This window comes from Bos indicus x Bos taurus, chromosome X (genome assembly GCF_003369695.1).
Source record: "Bos indicus x Bos taurus breed Angus x Brahman F1 hybrid chromosome X, Bos_hybrid_MaternalHap_v2.0, whole genome shotgun sequence".
NCBI lineage: Eukaryota > Metazoa > Chordata > Mammalia > Artiodactyla > Bovidae > Bos > Bos indicus x Bos taurus.
Genome location: NC_040105.1, coordinates 14,551,456 through 14,570,625, shown reverse-complemented (window position 1 = coordinate 14,570,625; position 19,170 = coordinate 14,551,456). Strand labels below are relative to the sequence as shown.

The 19,170-nt window shown below is 42.2% G+C and overlaps 1 non-coding gene across 1 annotated transcript; it reads right to left on the bottom strand.

Annotated features, from left to right (window-relative positions):
* Positions 1-235: 235 nt before the first annotated feature.
* Positions 236-342, bottom strand: LOC113888257. The gene has a single exon (XR_003509896.1). It is a non-coding gene; the product is annotated as a U6 spliceosomal RNA (small nuclear RNA).
* Positions 343-19,170: the final 18,828 nt, after the last annotated feature.

Genomic DNA, 19,170 nt, shown 5'->3' with positions numbered 1-19,170 from the left:
GGGTTGAAAGATGTGTATCTTTACTTTGAAATGGTAGGAAAATCTACCAGAAAGAGCAACCTAGCAAATAACTATAGAAGCACATGCAGTGCTTTAGCACATACCTAAAGCAGTCAAGAAGGCAAGTAAAAAATTGTAAGTTGCATGTAATCTTAAATTTTCTTTCGGTAAACTTTAAAAATATTCTGTGAATCCTGTTCGTAATATTATTTTTTTTTTAATGCTCAAAACTATAAGAAATATGGAACACTTCTCCGAATTTGTGTGTCATCCTTGCGAGGGGCCATGCTAATCTCTGTATCATTCAGGTTTTAGTATATGTGCTATTGAAGCTTCTAGCACTGTAACATTATTTTGATTGTGCAAAACCATCTTGGTTATAACGGGGCATCTGAAAGCACCATGAGGACAAATACCTGCTTTATCTCCTAAAAGATAAGCTTTTTTAATTTTCAGATATGACACATTGAGACTTGTCACTTTGTGTAAGTTAGCACTTCTGCGTATAGGAGATTCTGCCACTGTGACGAGTGCATGGTAGCAGCATACAACCTCCTGAGATTGGCAAGGTCATCTGAGGACTTGACTTGCTGCTGCTGCTAAGTCACTTCAGTCGTGTCCAACTCTGTGCGACCCCACAGACGGCAGTCCACCAGGCTCCCCCGTCCCTGAGGACTTGACTTACTTGCCATCAACTGCTGTAATCGCAAAATACACGGATATTGTTAATTCTTGTGTGATATTGACTCCGTGCACCTAAAATAGGCTTTAAAGACAGTATGGTTTGATGCTCTATTTACCTTTTAAATGATTTTTGTTATTTAGGTTTATTTGCATAAACACATCATCCAGCCTTCAGGGTGGGCACATCAGCCCTTAGATGCCACCCAAGAACCTCAGAGAAAGCTCATGAACATGAAATGTGGTTCTCAGAAAGCCTTGCTTCTGTGCTTGGTAGAGTGCACACTCTGAAATGTGCTGTGAGAAATATCTGATTCAGCAGGATTATTCATTGTCCCCCTGGGAAGTTGGATCCTCTTAATTTGGGCCTGTGGCAATGGGAGTGGGCAACGGTGACAACTGGAGGCACTTGCAACTAGAAAGTCAGTGTCAGCTGAGGATGCTACAGGAAGAGTAAAAAGCACCAGAAAGTTCTATAGCCCTGAGCGCATCAGTGCATTGGTGCAGCGCCGTCAACTCCTGCGTGCTCGCTCAGTCATATCCTACTCTGCTACCCCACGGACTATAGCCCACCAGGCTCCTCTGTCCATGGAATTTCCCAGGCAAGAACACTGGAGTGGGTTGCCAGTTCCTTCTCTCAGCTCGTGAGGTCCATTCTAATCCCCAGGGGTCTTGGTACCATGCAAGACGCTGAGCCAGCAGGTCTGGGGTGGGGGAGCGGCCTGAGACCCTGCATATCTAACCCCTTAATTCTGTTTCCTCTTATGGAGCTCCTTTTCGTGAAGCTCATGTATTTTGATGCACAGTATAACTTGTTGGCTGATCCCCAAGCACGTAATAAATACTGAAAATCTCCCCATCAAACAGGTTAAAATTATTTTGCCCTTTAAAAGAATAATATTTCAGGGAATTCCCTGATGACCTAGTGGTTACGATTCTGGGCTTTCACTGCTGTGGCCCCAAGTTCAATCGCTGGTCAGGGAAGTGAGATCCTGAAAGCCCCACAGTGCAGCCAAAAAAAGAAAAAAAAAAAAAAAAAAGAATAACACTTCAGTTACCTGTGTAATTTACAAAAGCAGAACATTTCACCCACAGATGGATCCATAAAACTGTAACCTAACTGTATTTTTATGCTGTGTATAGGAGCTCCAGTGGTGCAATCAGTTAGTGTACTTATACGCTGTATATAAAATCTTATTTTATCCTTTTATTTTAACAGGGTAACGTACAATTAAGCATTAAGACTGTCATGTAAAACTAATAGCAACAACTGTAACATTTCTATTTTCATTTTAGGTTTTTAATTTTTTAAGATATTATTTATTTTTTTATGACTGCACTGGATCTTTGTTGCTGCACAGGTTTTTAAAAATTTGTTTTAATTGGAGGATAATTACTCTACAATATTGTGGTGGTTTCTGCCATACATCAACATGAATGAGCCATAGGTATACATGTGTCCCCCCAATCCTGAACACCCCTCCCTCCCCCCCATCCCCCTAGGTTGTCCCAGAGCACCTGCTTTGGATGCCCTTCTTCATACATCAAACTCCCACTGGCTATCTATTTTACATATGGCAATGTATCTGTCTCAATGCTGTTCTTTCAAATCATTCCACCCTCTCCTTCTCCCACTGAGTACAAAAGTCTGTTCTTTACTTCTGTGTCTCGTTTGCTGCCCTGTATGTAGGATCCAGGTGGTGTTAGTGGTAAAGAATCTGCCTGCCAAGGCAGGAGACATAGGAGATACAAGTATGATCCCTGGGTCAGGAAGCTCCCCTGGAGGAGGGGATGGCAACGCACTCCAGTATTCTTGCCTGGAGAATCCCATGGACAGAGGAGCCTGGCAGGCTACTGTCCCTAGGGTCACACAGAGACGGATACAACTGAAGCTACTTAGCCTGCATGCTCCTTTGCTGCCCTGCACATCAGATTGTAGGTACCATCTTTCTAGAGTCCATCAGTTCAATTCAGTTCAGTTGCTCAGTCATGTCTGACTCTTTGCAACCCCATGAACTGCAGCACTCCAGGCCTCCCTGTCCATCACCAACTCCCGGAGTTCACTGAGACTCACGCCCATAGAGTCAGTGATGCCATCCAGCCATCTCATCCTCTGTCGTCCCCTTCTCCTCCTGCCCCCAATCCTTCCCAGCATTAGGGTCTTTTCCAATGAGTCAACTCTTTGCATGAGGTGGCCCAAGTATTAAAGTTTCAGCTTCAGCATCAGTCATTCCAATGAACACGCAGGACTGATCTCCTTTAGGATGGACTGGTTCGATCTCCTTGCAGTCCAAGGGACTCTCAAGAGTCTTCTCCAACACCACAGTTCAAAAGCATCAATTCTTCGGCGCTCAGCTTTCTTCACCATCCAACTCTCACATCCATACATGACTACTGGGAAAACCATAGCCTTGACTAGATGGACCTTTGTTGGCAAAGTAATGTCTCTGCTTTTTAATATGCTATCCAAGTTGGTCATAACTTTCCTTCCAAGGAGTAAGCGTCTTTTAATTTCATGGCTGCAGTCACCATCTGCAGTGATTTTGGAGCCCCAAAAAATAAAGTCTGACACTATTTCCACTGTTTCCCCATCTATTTGCCATGAAGTGATGGGACCAGAAGCACAAGCTGGAATCAAGATTGCCGGGAGAAATATCAATAACCTCAGATATGCAAACGACACCACCCTTATGGCAGAAAGTGAAGAGGAACTAAAAAGCCTCTTGATGAAAGTGAAGAGGAGAGTGAAAAAGTTGGCTTAAAGCTCAACACTCAGACAACTAAGATCATGGCATCTGGTCCTGGGTTGTATGGTAGTTTTATTCCTAGTTTTCTAAGGAATCTCCATACTGTTCTCCATAGTGGTTGTATCAGTTTGCATTCCCTCCAACAGTGCAAGAGGGTTCCCCCTTCTTCACACCCTATCCAGCATTCATTGTTAGTAGACTTTTTGATGATGGCCATTCTGACTGATGTGAGATGATACCTCATGTTGGCTTTGAGTTGCATTTCTCTAATAATGAGCAATGTTGAGCATCTCTTCATGTGTTTATTAGCCATCTGTAGGTCTTCCCTTGGAGAAATGTCTGTTTAGGTCTTCTGCCCACTGTTTGATTGGGTTGTTCATTTTTCTGGTATTGAGCTGCATGAACTGCTTGTATATTTTGGAGATTGTCAGTTGTTTTGTTTGCTACTGTTTCCTCCCATTCTGAGGGCTGTTCTCTCACTTGCTTAGTTTCCTTCGTTGTGCAAAGCGCTTTCAAGTTCAGCCAGTTCCCATCTGTTCACCTTGTTTTTACTTCCGTTACTCTGGGAGGTGGATCATAGAAGACCTTGCTGTGATTTATGTTGGAGAGCGCCCTGCGCAGGCTTTCTTGAAGTGCAGCTCTCTGGTTGCAGACTCCTCATTGTGGTGCTCCTCTTGTTGCACAGCATGGGCTCTAGGGCATGGGCTCAGTAGTTGTGGCTCAGGGGCTTAGTTGGTCCGCAGCATGTGGGGTCTTCTCGGATCAGGGATCAAACCTGTCTCCTGCATTGGCAGGTGGATTCTTTACCACTGAGCCACCATGGAAGCCCCAGGTTTTAAACTTTCTCTGAAACCTTTCCTTTTTTATGTTTATTCAACATTCGTCAATACGAATTTTAGTGCATATACTACGAGCCAACTACTGTCATATTCTGACCTGCTTATATCTAGGATTTTTAACTACTTAAAAACATTTAACATTTGTTTCCCTACAGCAAACTCTATATTCTTAAAATTTTTTCACAGGATTGCCTCAAAAGTTGCCAGATACCACCTCTGAGTAATCAGCAATTGCAGACCCACAAGTGGAAGTCTCTTGATAATGGTGTCAGTGGTTTCATCTAATACAACCCAAGTGATTCTAGCTGAGGAAGTCTGGCTTCTTTGCGGGAGCACATCCCAAACTACAAACCTAAACACCTAATTCTCGTTGACTATATCTCCCAGAGGACTATAGACTATAATTTTTATAAACTGGATGCCATGATCTTTGTTTTCTGAATGTTGCACTTTAAGCCAAATTTTTCACTCTCCTCTTTCACTTTCATCAAGAGGCTCTTTAGTTCTTCTTCACTTTCTGCTTGAGGGTGGTGTCATCTGCATATCTGAGGTTATTGATATTTCTCCTGGCAATCTTGATTCCAGCTTGTGCTTTCTCCAGCCCAGCATTTCTCATGATGTACTCTGCATATAAGTTAAATAAACAGGGTGACAATATACAGCCTTGACGTACTCCTTTTCCTATTTGGAACCAGTCTGTTGTTCCATGTCCAGTTCTAACTGTTGCTTCCTGACCTGCATATAGGTTTCTCAAGAGGCAGGTCAGGTGGTCTGGTATTCCCATCTCTTTCAGAATTTTCCACAGTTTATTGTGATCCACACAGTCAAAGGCTTTGGCATAGTCAATAAAGCAGAAATAGATGTTTTTCTGGAACTCTCTTGCTTTTTCCATGATCCAATGGATGTTGGCAATTTGATCTCTGGTTTCTCTGCCTTTTCTAAAACTAGCTTTAAAAGTTGGCTTAAAACTCAAAATTCAGAAAACGAAGATCATGGCATTTGGTCCCATCACTTCATGGCAAATAGATGGGGAAACAGTGACAGACTTTACTTTCTCAGGCTCCAAAATCACTGAGGACAGTGACTTCAGCCATGAAATTAAAAGACACTTGCTCCTTGGAAGAAAATCTATGACCAACCTAGACAACATATTAAAAGGCAGAGATATTACTTTGCCAACAAAGGTCCGTCTAGTCAAAGCTACAGTTTTTCCAATAGTCGTGTATGGATGTGAGAGTTGGACTATAATGAAAGCTGAGCGCCGAAGAATTGATGCTTTTGAACTGTTGTTGGAGAAGACTCTTGAGAATCCCTTGGACTGCAAGGAGATCCAACCAGTCCATCCTAAAGGAAATCAGTCCTGAATATTCATTGGAAGGACTGATGCTGAAGCTGAGGCTCCAATACTTTGACCACCTGAAAAAGAACTGACTCATTTGAAAAGACCCTGTTGCTGGGACAGATCGAAGGCGGGAGGAGATGGGGATGACAGAGGATGAGATGATTGGATGGCATCACCAACTCAATAGACATGTGTTTGTATAGACTCCAGGAGCTGGTGATGGACAGGGAGGCCTGGCCTGCTGCAGTCCATGGGGTTGCAAAGTATCAGACTCGACCGAACAACTGAACTAAACTGAAATGATAATTGGTTAACTAAGTCAGATGATCTGGGGTATAGAGGGCTATACCTAATGATACTTATTGACTAAATTCTTACTTATGATCTTACTAATAGTTGCTAGCTATATTATTTTCTATGTCACTTGTTTCAGAAGATTATTTCTTATGCTACCAAATGTGTAGCTGAGCCTGTGATAAAATGCTGATATGCAATTCCATATGACATCAATGATTGTAATAATGTAACTCTAGATATGGGAAGAAGCAACAAGAGGGAATATTTTCCTGGAGCAAGAGGCTAGTAAGATAGGTATGGTCCAGAGACTTTTGCTATTCGCAAGGCCTGGTCTAGTAACAGCACACTGAGTGGCCTATCAGTGGAATCTTCGCTAGACCTGGGAATAAGCCTTCCCAGCACCACAGGTCACAATGGCCATGAAATGCCCCCAAAGTATGGTCAAATATGTGGCTATGAAGGGGCCCTGCTGACTGGAAATTGGCATTTGTCAGCTGCCTCTACAAAGACTAAATAATGACCATTGCAATCTGCTGATCTTCAACATCCCCTGAAAGGAGTGCAAGGGTGGAGATCAGAAATAAGGCACTCTGTGCTCTGGGGAAAACCCAGAAGAACAGGCATTCAGATAGTCAGATGTTTTTAGGTAAAGATTTTTATAAGTCCAAATTCTTGCATCTTCTCATCCTTAGAGAAACACTAACATCATGAACCAATGTTTGGTCCTAATTCTCCTGGCTAGCCCCTCAGCAGCTTTTCTACTATTAATCTTTGGGCCATATTCCTTTAAGTTTCTTGTTAAGTTTGCTTTTTCTAGAATACAACAAATCTCCAAGTGGTAGTATGACAAGAATATCCTCTGGCCAACATCCAGAAAATGCTGAAACAAGCTGCCTTATCATTCCATGGACTCTTTTCTCCCTCTGTAAATGCACTCTGACAGAGAGCAGACAAAGGAACAAAGGTTTCCCCGAGCCCAACGATGCCCCTGTACAGCCTGAAGAAGCCAGATTGGTCATTGCCCCTTTTCCCTTGAGACTGGGTTCCCAAGTACCTGAGAAGGGAAATAGGTAGATAGTCAGACATGAGCAGGGTATCAAAAGGGTCCAAAGAAAAGTGAAAGTCGCTCAGTCGTGTCTAACTCTTTGCAACCCCATGGACTATACAGTCCATGAAATTCTCCAGGCCAGAATACTGGAGTGGGTATCCTTTCCCTTCTCCAGGGGATGTTCCCAACAGCCCTAAAAATAGAGGGAGGAATGTGGTGTCCCAAGGATGAAAGAACAGGGAAAAAAAAAAAAAAACAAGGAGGGCCTTGGAATGCAGGAATGGAAAAAAACAGACCCTTATTGTCCTTCCCACTCCCCCTCCATGTTGTAGCTATTAACGAATTTCAAGTCCTCCTGAGCAGTATAACCTGTCTCCCCTCTTACCCCATAGGAAGAAGGTATTTGCCTTTCTCTTCCCACACCCAGTATACGTGCCTCATCCAATCAGCAAATGACCCACAAGACCACTATCCTGCTCCATGTACCCTGGATATAAAAATGGAGCAAGGATTCCCATTCAACATCAGTTGTCTCTTGAGCCAGCCCACTGTTCTAATGGCGTCTCCCACTGTAATAAACTATTCTCCTCTCATGCTGCCTCATGTCTGGAAATTCTTTTCCAACCTGCACACAGACCATGACAGGAAAGATTGAGGGCATGAGGAGAAGGGGACAACAGAGGATGAGATGGTTGGATGGCATCATTGTGTGGAATGAAAATATCTCCTGCCATATTAACAAACAAGAAATGTCACAGCCATCAGCAATTTCTGGCCTCCCAATGTGAATGAGGGCTCCCTAAACAGCGATCCAGTGGCTGCTGCCATTCCCCACCGTGCTTGCTGAGGAGCTGGGGGAGTGCAAGAAGCAAGGTGAACAGAGACAGGATTGGCCCCGATAGCTGAGGTGCCTATGAAAGGAATGAACTCATTGAGCCCAGAGGCTTGATCTTCCCATACACAGAATGCTAAATTTCTTAACTTGATACCTGATCTTTGATGTTCAGACTGTTTGCTCCCTTTGTTGCTAACTTGTATATAGCCTAACTTCCTCTCCTGCCTCCTTAAAGCAGTTTTCTCAGAGCTACTGAGATGCTGTCTCCTGGGCTGAGAATCCTAAACATTCCCACCAAATAAAATAACTCTATTTTCAGGTTGTGACTATATTTTTAGTTGAGTGGACATGGGTTTGAGCAAACTCCAGGAGACAGTAAAGGACAGGAAAGCCTGATGTGCTGTAATCTATTGGGTTGCAAAGAGTTGGGACACAACAGAGCAACTGAACAACAATTTGAGGTGCTGTCTCCTGTGCTGCCTCAAATAAAACTTAACTCACAACTCTCTTTTATTTTTTTAAGTCGACAGGGCATAGAGAAATTGGGGAATATTTATGAGATGTTTTGACAGTTCTGGTTTAAGGCTGGTCTTTTGTTCCGGGGGCTTGATGAGGATTAAGGATCAGAACTTGGTGTGATATGATAAGTGTAGTTTAGGCTGCTGCTGCTAAGTCACTTCAGTCGTGTCCGACTCTGTGCGACCCCACAGACAGCAGCCCACCAGGCTCCCCCGTCCCTGGGATTCTCCAGGCAAGAACACTGGAGTGGGTTGCCATTGCCTTCTCCAATGGATGAAAGTGAAAAGTGAAAGTGAAGTCGCTCAGTCGTGTCCGACTCTTTGAGACCCCATGGACTGCAGCTCACCAGGCTCCTCAGCCCATGGGATTTTCCAGGCAAGAGTACTGGAGTGGGGTGCCATTGCCTTCTCCTAGTTTAAGCTAGAAGGACACAATGAAGTGTTTCCATCAAGTCTTAGAAAACAAAGAGCTGTTTGATGCTATCTATCGACATGTTGGTTAGTCTGACTGAACAGAACAATAAAGGTATTTACATTTTTATCTTTCTAGGCAAGAGTTCCTGGGAGAGTTAAGTCATCCTGATAAAGACATCCAAATAGTAAAGGCATGTTAATATAGGTAGTAAACTGTATAGGAATAAGGGTTTCATTCTGAACCACAACCTCTGAATTGGGTTTCAGAGCCTATTTTGGTGATTAGAAGCTAGAGTTTGTCTTTGCATTCCTGCTGTCATAACCTTTAGGATCTTCTAGACAATAGATGCCTCTGGCTTAATGTGGTGAGGTTCAATTTTATAAAGTACCAGCTTGAAAGTACATATCTCTAGCTTTTATCTTCCTACATAAATATGTTAAAGTCTCTCAAATTTTATAAACAAATCTCTCCAGGTAACCTGGGGATGCCTGGGGCATTCAACAGTTTCTGTGATTCCCGCTGTGCTTGGCATCTCATCTTAGATGCCTCCTCCTGGCCGACTGGGAGAGTTCTTGACATCACCGCATTTCAGCAGCTCTGGGAATAGCACCTGTGCATGGCAAATGTATACCAACTGCTTGGAGAACTGCATTAATAAAGTAGACAAGGAAGAGGAAAAAGCAAGCAAGCAAGCAAAGGCAGTAAACCTCCACACTTTTTGAAATGGAGGCCCAGAGTCTCTCTGTTTCTTTTGCTCTTGGCTATCTGTCCTGTTTCCTCCACTCCACTGCTTTTCTTAAAATTTTGGATGACATCATAACTACTACTCAGTGGCCATTTCTTAGTCCTTATCTTGCTTGATCTTCCTGTTCCTCTAGAACTAAGAAAGAATTATCAGAAAGGATGAAAGATGATCAGGAAAGCATAGAGTCATGGAAGTCTACAGAGGAATTTTAAGGAGGACGTGATCAATACTGTCAAACGTTGCAGAGAAATAGGACCAGAAAAATCATCCCATGCTTTCTGGCAAGTACAGGGTAGTTTGTTTGGAGAGAAACTTCCTTCAATACTTGCCCAGTGTTTTCCTTCTGTATCAGTTTCTACCAATCAACCATGATTTGGATCTACTGCCAATATAAGCAGATGACTATTCTCAAATTAAGGATGGTGGCTACTCCTGTTGATTTATTACTAAATGCAAGAAGTTGTTAACCTAAAACAATAAAACAGCCAGTTATTTACTAGCAAGATAGGTTTATTTGGGAACAGGAAAGAACTGCAGTCTGGGACATATAAATATGGTAAACCACAGGCAAGTCTGGTAAAGCAAAGGAGAAAAAACTCTTTTATAAGGAGAAGGGGAAATTGGGAGGAGCTATTATTTAAAAAATAATAATAAAAGTCCAATAAAGGAAACTGAGAGTTTGAAGTATAGTGGATTTTCATTGGCTGAGCTGTTACAGTCTATCTTTGGCTGAGATGTTGCCAGGCAAGAAGAAAATCTTTCTTCCCCCTGCACTTGGTAGGACTGTCATTTCTTGCTGGAAATGCTAAATATGTCTCTTCCTGTTGGGATCTGTATTGATATTGACTGATATGTGCATAAGAGTTCCCTCTTCTGGCCTCCTGACTCCATTTAACTGAGGTTTCTGCTTAATTTTTACAAAGTCTATGCTAATTGGAACCTTCAAGCTGTATTTGAGGGATGTTCTTGTTTTGTCTTTTTCTCCCACTGTTCGTTTTCTATTGATAAAGGAAATTTGAATTGGGACCCATGTAATGGTGTTGTAGCCATGCGTTCCGGGAAACAAACTCACTCAGAAGGACAATGCAGATAGTGGAGTACGGTTTATTACACTGGCAGGCCCAAGGCAGAGTCTCCTCTTAGCCAAGGACCCCGAACAACTTTTGTGAAAACCTTATATACCTTAAGTGTACTGCTCAAGCCCACATCCCCAGATTCCTTAAACCTAGCCTGGAAAGTGTTAAAGGGAGATACAATCAGGTTACAGCCATGATTCATAATCAGAAGGTCAGCCGGTTACACACTGTAGCCTACACCATGGGTGCCATAAAGATTACAAAGGTGATTGACTACATAGGGGATTATTACATTCTTTTTGGTGACAGGAAAGCTTGGTATGGAATCTGGTGTTTATCAGTCTGGGAGGCCAGTTTGGCCGTAGGTATGTTATCCCCATGGCTACCAGGCACATAGTTCAAAGTTCACTGAAAGTGCAAGATGGAATTTCCTTCTTTTTCAAGATGGAGTCAGCTTGGCCTGTTCCTTTCCTCCCTCAGTGGAGGCTGCTCCAATGGCCCAACTCACATCACAAATCTCAACCTAAGTCAGCCTGCACTTGAGGAAAGCACTTCACTGCCTAGGAAACCTAATATACACTAACCACAGTCCTCCAGCTCAGATTTAGCTAGTTCATCTTACCTTAGAAAACAGGATGTGGTAACCTTACTAGGAAATCCCTGAGTGCCTAGCCAACAATGCCCCTGTTTCTGCACTGCTGCCTCTACTGCTATCTAAAATTTGCTCTTGCCTAAATCCCTTGGGAAGTGTGCTCCACTGCTTATGAGGTGCTGTACTCCCCCAGTCCATGGATCATTTTCCCTTAAATAAAGGACATCAAACTTGTCACTAAATTTATTATTTTTGTCACTGACACTGTACAGCAATATGATGTGTATAGAATTTGTCAAAGCTCCCACAAAGACCACTAGAGCCACACCTTGGTCAGATAAAGCAGGTTTATTAAACTTGCTGAGTAAGCAAGTGCCCCAAGTTCACAAAGTCTCAGTAGTGACTTAAAAGAAGGAAGTTAGAGAAGCTACAAACATACAGTGTAGAGCTTTGGGGCTGGGCTCAGATGGTTCTAAGGCTGGTTTAGGCAGGGAATGAACATGCGTCAGAATTTGTAAACCACACAGGTGGCTGAACCTTGGAACACATGGATCTGAATGGGCTGATGTTAAAACAATTTGAGTTTAAGCAGGGTTTGTTGCAAGTTTGTGGTTTGCCTTTCTGGGACACAGTTATGTTATCCATTATAGGAAATCATGCTATAAACAGTGCTTCAATATATTAAAAGGGAACACAGCCATTGTTTTGCCTATTCCAAAGTTTTACATATTTTTTTCCTTAATAAAAGTATGAGCTTTGCATTAGAGGTCTGGGAGCAACATGATATGGTACATGGATGACAACTGTAGATCTAAGTTAGTGCCACTGGGAACACAATGCTGGGTTGAGAAAGATTTTGACACCATGCCTGGGGTCTTAAAGAAAAAAAAATCCTACAAACTAGTACAACATTCTTTTAGGATTCTGTAGAATTAGAATGGTCTGTAGAAACTGAAAAGCTAAAAACTACATTTTCTAGATTCACCTGAAGCTAGAATTTCAGATGTGCTTTGGGTTCTGCCAGTCAGATGCCTTCAAGCCAGAGGACGTGAAGCATCTCTGTGCTGGCATGGATTGTGGCCCCAGACTCTGAGCTTCCCTGGTTGTGCCCTTCTGCAGCATGGTTATGCACGTCTTTCTTGAACTTCATGAGCCAAACCAAGACCCTGCCATCAAATCCCCTTTGTTATTTGTCAGTCCTATTTGGGCTTCACTTGTAGCCAAGACTTCTGAGTGACATATCTAATAGCACACAGATTTTTCTATTCAATTTCAGGCCCTCAAAAAACCCATCCACAACCCCCAGATTAAAGAGTCCTATAGTGTAAGAATTTTATCATTTTGACTGAAAATCTAGTAGAAAGTTTATGAAATCTCTATCCACATGGCTACAGATGAGTGATTATAAAGAATTCTTTGGGGAGTTTCCAAAAAAAATTAATCTTTTCCTCTTCCACTGATTCACCAAAATACCTAAAAACCATTCTTAAGGGTATGTTGCTCAGTGTTAAACTGTAACATCTTATTCTTTTTTTTTTTTTCCCCCAAAATAGGTACTATGCTCCTACTACAGTGGACACTATACTACATGAAGGCAATAAACATGATTCATGTTCTTCTCATGGAGATTTAAGTCAAGTCGGGGAGAAAAACAAGGAAGCAGGGGGGCCTCTTATTTAAATGTCCCTGATGTACCATTTGGGGGTTTCTCTGATGGCTCAAGTGGTAAAGAATCCACCTGCAATGCAGGAGACACAGGAGACATGGATTCGATTCCTGGGTCAGGAAGATCCCCTGGAGGACAAAATGACACCCCACTCCAGTATTCTTGCCTCGGAGATCTCATGGACAGAGGAGACTGGTGGGCTACAGTCTGTAAGGTCACAAAGAGTCAGACACAACTGAGCACATGATGGATGGATAGATGTACCATTTATCATTCATTACACTAAATAAGAAATTTATTCACATAATATTCAGTCTATTTGGCATTATCTACAAAAGTTAAACATATGTCATCCCATGACTCAACAATCCCATTGCCAGATATAAAGCCAAGAAAAATGGTGCATAGGGCTACCAAAAGGCTTATACAAGAATATTTATTTTTTTATTTTTTATAAATTAGTAAATTTTATTTATTTTTAAAATTAATTTATTTATGTTAATTGGAGGCTAATTACTTTACAATATTGTAGTGGGTTTTGCCATACATTCACATGAATCAGCCATGGGTGTACATGTGTTCCCCATCCTGAACCCCCCACCCCACTTCCCTCCCCATCCCATCCCTCAGGGTCATCCCAGTGCACCAGCCCTGAGCACCCTGTCTCATCCATCAAACCTGGGCTGGCGATCTATTTCACATATGATAATATACATGTTTCAATGCTAGTCTCTCAAATCATCCCACCCTCACCTTCTCCCACAGAGTCTAAAAGTCTGTTCTTTACATCTGTGTCTCTTTTGCTGTCTCGCATATAGGGTCATCATTACCATCTTTCTAAATTGTGTTAAAATACTGTATTGGTGTTTTTCTTTCTGGCTTACTTCACTCTGTATAATAGGCTCCAGTTTCCTCCACCTCATTAGAACTGATTCAAATGTATTCTTTTTAATGGCTGAGTAATACTCCATTGTGTATATGTACCACAGCTTTCTTATCCATTCATCTGCTGATGGACATCTAGGTTGCTTCCATGTCCTGGCTATTGTAAACAGTGCTGTGATGAACACTGGGGTACGTGCAACTATTTCAATTCTGATTTCCTTGGTGTGTATGCCCAGCAGTGGGATTGCCGGGTCATATGGCAGTTCTATCTCCAGTTTTTTAAGGAATCTCCACACTGTTCTCCATAGTGGCTGTACTAGTTTGCATTCCCACCAACAGTGTAAGAGGGTTCCTTTCTCTCCACACCCTCTCCAGCATTTATTGTTTGTAGACTTTCTGATAGCAGCCATTCTGACGGGCGTGAGATGGTACCTCATTATGGTTTTGATTTGCATTTCTCTGATAATGAGTGATGTTGAGCATCTTTTCATGTGTTTGTTAGCCATCTGTAGAAAGGCTTATTCAAGGATATTTAAAACAGCTCTATTCATAATAGCCAAAAATTGGAAACAACCCAAATGTCCATTAACAATATAATGGATAAACAAAGTATGGTGTATTCATACAAATGGAAAACTATACAGCAAAAAAAAAAGAACAAAGAACAAATTCCTGCTAACCCCAACTGATGGAGGAGATAGATAGGCTCTAGGTTAGATATTTACATCTGGCCTCCTATTTGCATTTCTTGGGGCACAAAGAAGTGGGCTTCAGGCTGGATACTTACAACTGTTAGCATTTCCTGAGACAAGAGATAGATGGGCTCCAGTTAAGGCATTTACAGTCAGCCTCCTGCTTGACCTCTAAAATGGAAGAAACAACAGAAACAGGGTAAATAGTCAGTATTTGTTTCTTGTTAACACCTTAAGGTAATAGTCATGGTGATAGTCAAGGCAATATTCACGGCAAGGACAAAGAGGGGCAAAATCCTGTTTGAGTAAAGGATTAAGGGATCTCCACTCCCCCTTCTCTTGGGACAAGGGAGACACTACACACGCACAGAAAGGCTCCTTGTGGGTCAAAAGTTAAGGGATAACTCCAGGCCATAATGAGTCTTGTTCCTTCCGGAAGCCTTCACTTCCATCTTGACTGAGGGATGTGTGTGCACCCAGGGGAAAGGTCCCAGGATAGGTCAGGTGTGGAAAAAGAAACCAGATAATTGACCTGAAGGAAGACAAAGACCTGGAAAAACTGCCTTATATAAATGACTTAGCTGCCTCTTTACTGTGCTCCTTCTCACAAGGCGGGGACACCCACACCCTTTCTCTCCAGGTGTGCATCTCTGCCTTGCTCCTGCTTAACTACAGACTATTTCTCTATGTGCTCTCCCACTTGTTGTTATACTGTGTCTTTAATAACAAACTTGATACCTGCCTTTACAGTTTCTGCCTCTGTGATAAATGCATTTTTCACTGAAGGCAAAGATCCACGGAAAATTAGCTTCTCGTCTCTAGCTCTTGCTGTTCTGGTGGCTAAGATTCCTGGTTCTCATCCAGGCTATGTTGTGCTGTGCTAAGTCGCTCTGTTGTATCCAACTGTTTGCAACCCCATGGACTGTACTCCACCAGGCTCCTCTGTCCATGGGGATTCTCTAGGCAAGAATACTAGAGTGGGTTGCTATTTCCTACTCCAGGTAATCATCAGGACCCAGGGATCAAATCCAGGTCTCCCGCATTGCAGGCAGATTCTTTACCATCTGAGCCACCAGGGAAGCCCAGGCTACCCAGGTTCAATTCCTGGGCAGGGAATTAAGATCTCACTTCATGTCACCATTGACTGCTGCCTTGCTGAGATCACAACCACATGGATGAAGCTCACAAACAATATGATAAGTGAAAGATACCAGACACTGGAGAGTGCATTGTGTGTGTGTGTGTGTGTGTGTGTTAAGTTGCTTCAGTATAATTCCATTTAAATGAAATTCAAGAATGTGCAAAACTAACTGATAGTTATAGAACTCAGTGGAGTGGTTACTTCTGGGTTGGGATTGGTATTGACTGAGAAAGGGGCATGAGACTAGCTATCACACAACCATGTATGTGTTAAACCTCAATTTTAAAAGTTTTTTCTTAAGTCCTGTCATTTGGAGAGGCTTTGGACTCTGGAGCTGGAGGTGGGTTGTATAATGAGAGAGACTTCTTAAGGACACTACCTCTGGTCCTGCGATATGGTAATGTTGAGAGATTTGGAAGTGCTGCTACTCATGTTTGGCTCCATATGCAGACTTAACTGTGACCTAGATGTATTCCAAGAGCCATTCATCTGTCAGCTTAGCCTTGGTGACTGAGGCCAAATACATAAAGGGTGAGTTAAGACAAGCACTGGTTGATTTCAGCTTGTTTCACCAGCTCTCTTGTCAGGAGATTTTTGAGTATTAAACAGTAATCTAATTTAAGCAATTACATTGCTTCAATTTGGTAGTTAGAAAAGCCAAACATACCATTGTACTGTATTTTTTAAAAAATTAGAGAAGTAAGACTCAAAAGAGACACCAGTTTTTTTTTTCATATATATTGTGCCTTACCGACAAGCACTTGTAGTCAAAGGATCAAGGAAAAGCTAAGACAGGAAATAAAAATAAAAGTTGAGGCAAGAAGGATAATCTTTACTGAAATATCAAAGTGAGACTAGAATTAAGCTACAGGATTATTAGGATCAAATAGGTAATCAATCCATTTAGAGGAATCAGGTTACAGCTGCAATGTGGTCCTAGAAGGACTTAGCCTGAAGGAGAATCTTTTGCAATGTAGGTTGTTTGAGCAGACATTTTCTTGGATGATATGGGAGGGAAAGTGGCTCTTATTTTTTAAATTGAAGTATAGCTGATATTAGTCGCTCAGTTGTGTCCAACTCTTTGCAACCCCATGGACTGTCACCTGCCAAAGTCCTCTATCTATGGAATTCTCCAGGCAAGAATACTGGAATGGGTAGCCATTTCCTTCTCCAGGGGATCTTCCAGACCCAGGGATCGAAACCTCATCTCCTGATTGCAGGTGGACTCTTTACCATCTGAGATACCAGGGGACCCCTAATAGCAGAAATAGAAGGACTAAGGAGAAGGCAATGGCACCCCACTCCAGTACTTTTGCCTAGAAAATCCCATGGACAGAGGAGCCTGGTAGGCTGCAGTTCATGGGGTCGCTAGAGTCAGACACGACTGAGCGACTTTACTTTCACTTTTCACTTTCATGCATTGGAGAAGGAAATGGCAACCCACTCCAGTGTTCTTGCCTGGAGAATCCCAGGGACGGGGGAGCCTGGTGGGCTGCAGTCTATGGGGTCGCACAGAGTTGGACATGACTGAATCGATGAAGCAGCAGCAGCAGCAGAAGGACTAAAGAGCTTCTTGATGAAGGTGACAGAGGAGAGTGAAAAGGCTGGCTTAAAACAACATTCAAAAAACTAAGATCATGGCACACAGATCACTTCATGACAAACAGAAGGGGGAAAAGTGGAAACAGTATCAGATTTTATTTTCTTGGGCTCCAAAATCACTGTGGACAGTGACTGCAGCCATGAAATTAAAAGACACTTGCTCCTTGGAAGAAAAGCTATGACAAACCTAGATAGCATATTAAAAAGCAGAGACATCACTTTGCTGACAAAGGTGCGTATAGTCAAAGCTATGCTTTTTCCAGTAGTCATATACAGATGTGAGAGCTGGACCATAAAGAAGGCTGAGCACCAAAAAATTGATATTTTTGAATTATGGTGCTGGAGAAGACTCTTGAGAGTCCCTTGGACAGCAAGGAGATCAAATCAGTCAATCCTAAAGGAAATCAACCCTGAATATTTATTGGAAGGACTGATGCTGAAGCTGAAGCTCCAATACTTTGGCCACCTGATGGGAAAAGCTGACTCATTGGAAAAGACTCTGATGCTGGGAAAGATTGAGGGCAGGAGAAGGGGACACAGAGAATGAGATGGTTGGATAACATCACTGACTCAATGGACATGAGTTTGAGCAAACTCAGAGATAGAGAAGGACAGGTAAGCCTGGGGTGCTGCAGTCCATGAGGGCGCAAAGAATCAGAACATGACTTAGCAACTAAACAACAACAATAACTGAAATAAAATAAAACATATCAATCTTAAGTATACAGTTCAATGGTCTTGATAATTACATACACATGCACCCACCACCCAAATCAAGACATAGACTATATCCTTCATGCCAGAAAGTCTCCTTGTGCCTCTTTCTAGTCAACGTCCATTCAGTCCAATCCCTTCCAACCACTTTCTAATTTTTATTCTTCTAGGTTAGTTTTGCTTGTTTTAGAATTTCATTACGTGGAATTCAACAGAATGATTTATTTTACTGAACATTTCTTTTTTTTTCCATGCTGCACAACTTTCAGGATCTTATTTCCTTAACCAGGGATTGATCCTGGGCTGGCAGTGAAAGCACCAAGTCCTAACCACTGCACTGCCAGGGAATTCCCCTTATTCAACATGTTTTTGAGATTCATCCATATTGTTGCATAGGTCCAATTTATTTTCTTTTTATTACTCAAGAGTATTCTATTGTATAAATACACTGTTAGTTGATAATCTACTCTACTGCTGGTGGATATTTGAGTTGCTTCAAATTTGTGGCTCTATAAATAAATTTGCTGTGAACATTTTTGTACAAATTTGAGAAAATACATTAGAGTGGGATTCTTGAGTAGATAGATTTTTAACTTTATAAGGAATTGACAAAAAGTTCTCCAAAGTTGTCGTATCATTGGACACTCCCACCAGCAGTTCAAGGAAATTCCAGTTGCTCCACATCCTTCCCAATAGTTGATGCAGTCAGTCTTTTTTATTTTAAACACTCTATTGATATCTCAGTTGGGTCGTAATTCCATTTCTGTGGTGACTAATGATGTTGAGCACCTTTTCATGTGATTGTTATACCTTCCTACATCTTCTTTTGTGAAGTGTCTGTTTTTAATACCTTTGACCTGCCATTTTTACAACCTGCTTTATTTTCCTTAAATAATAAGCAGTTATCCAGTTTGCTGCCTGAAAGAGTTCTGTGATGAAACAGATCAATTCAAGCAGTAGATTTAGCCAATATAGCTTTTTATACTGGTCCAATGTCACAGTTCGGAGAAGGCAATGGCACCCCACTCCAATACTCTTGCCTGGAAAATCCCATGGATGGAGGAGCCTGGAAGGCTGCAGTCCATGGGGTCAATGAGGGTCGGACATGACTGAGCAACTTCACTTTCACTTTCCACTTTCACGCATTGGAGAAGGAAATGGCAGCCCACTCCAGTGTTCTTGCCTGGAGAATCCCAGGGACGGGGGAGTCTGGTGGGCTGCCATCTATGGGGTCGCACAGAGTTGGACCGCATAGACTGAAGCGACTTAGCAGCAGCAGCAATGTCACAGTTAAAAAGCAAATAGCCTTGCTCAAATAATAAACCTGTATGACTT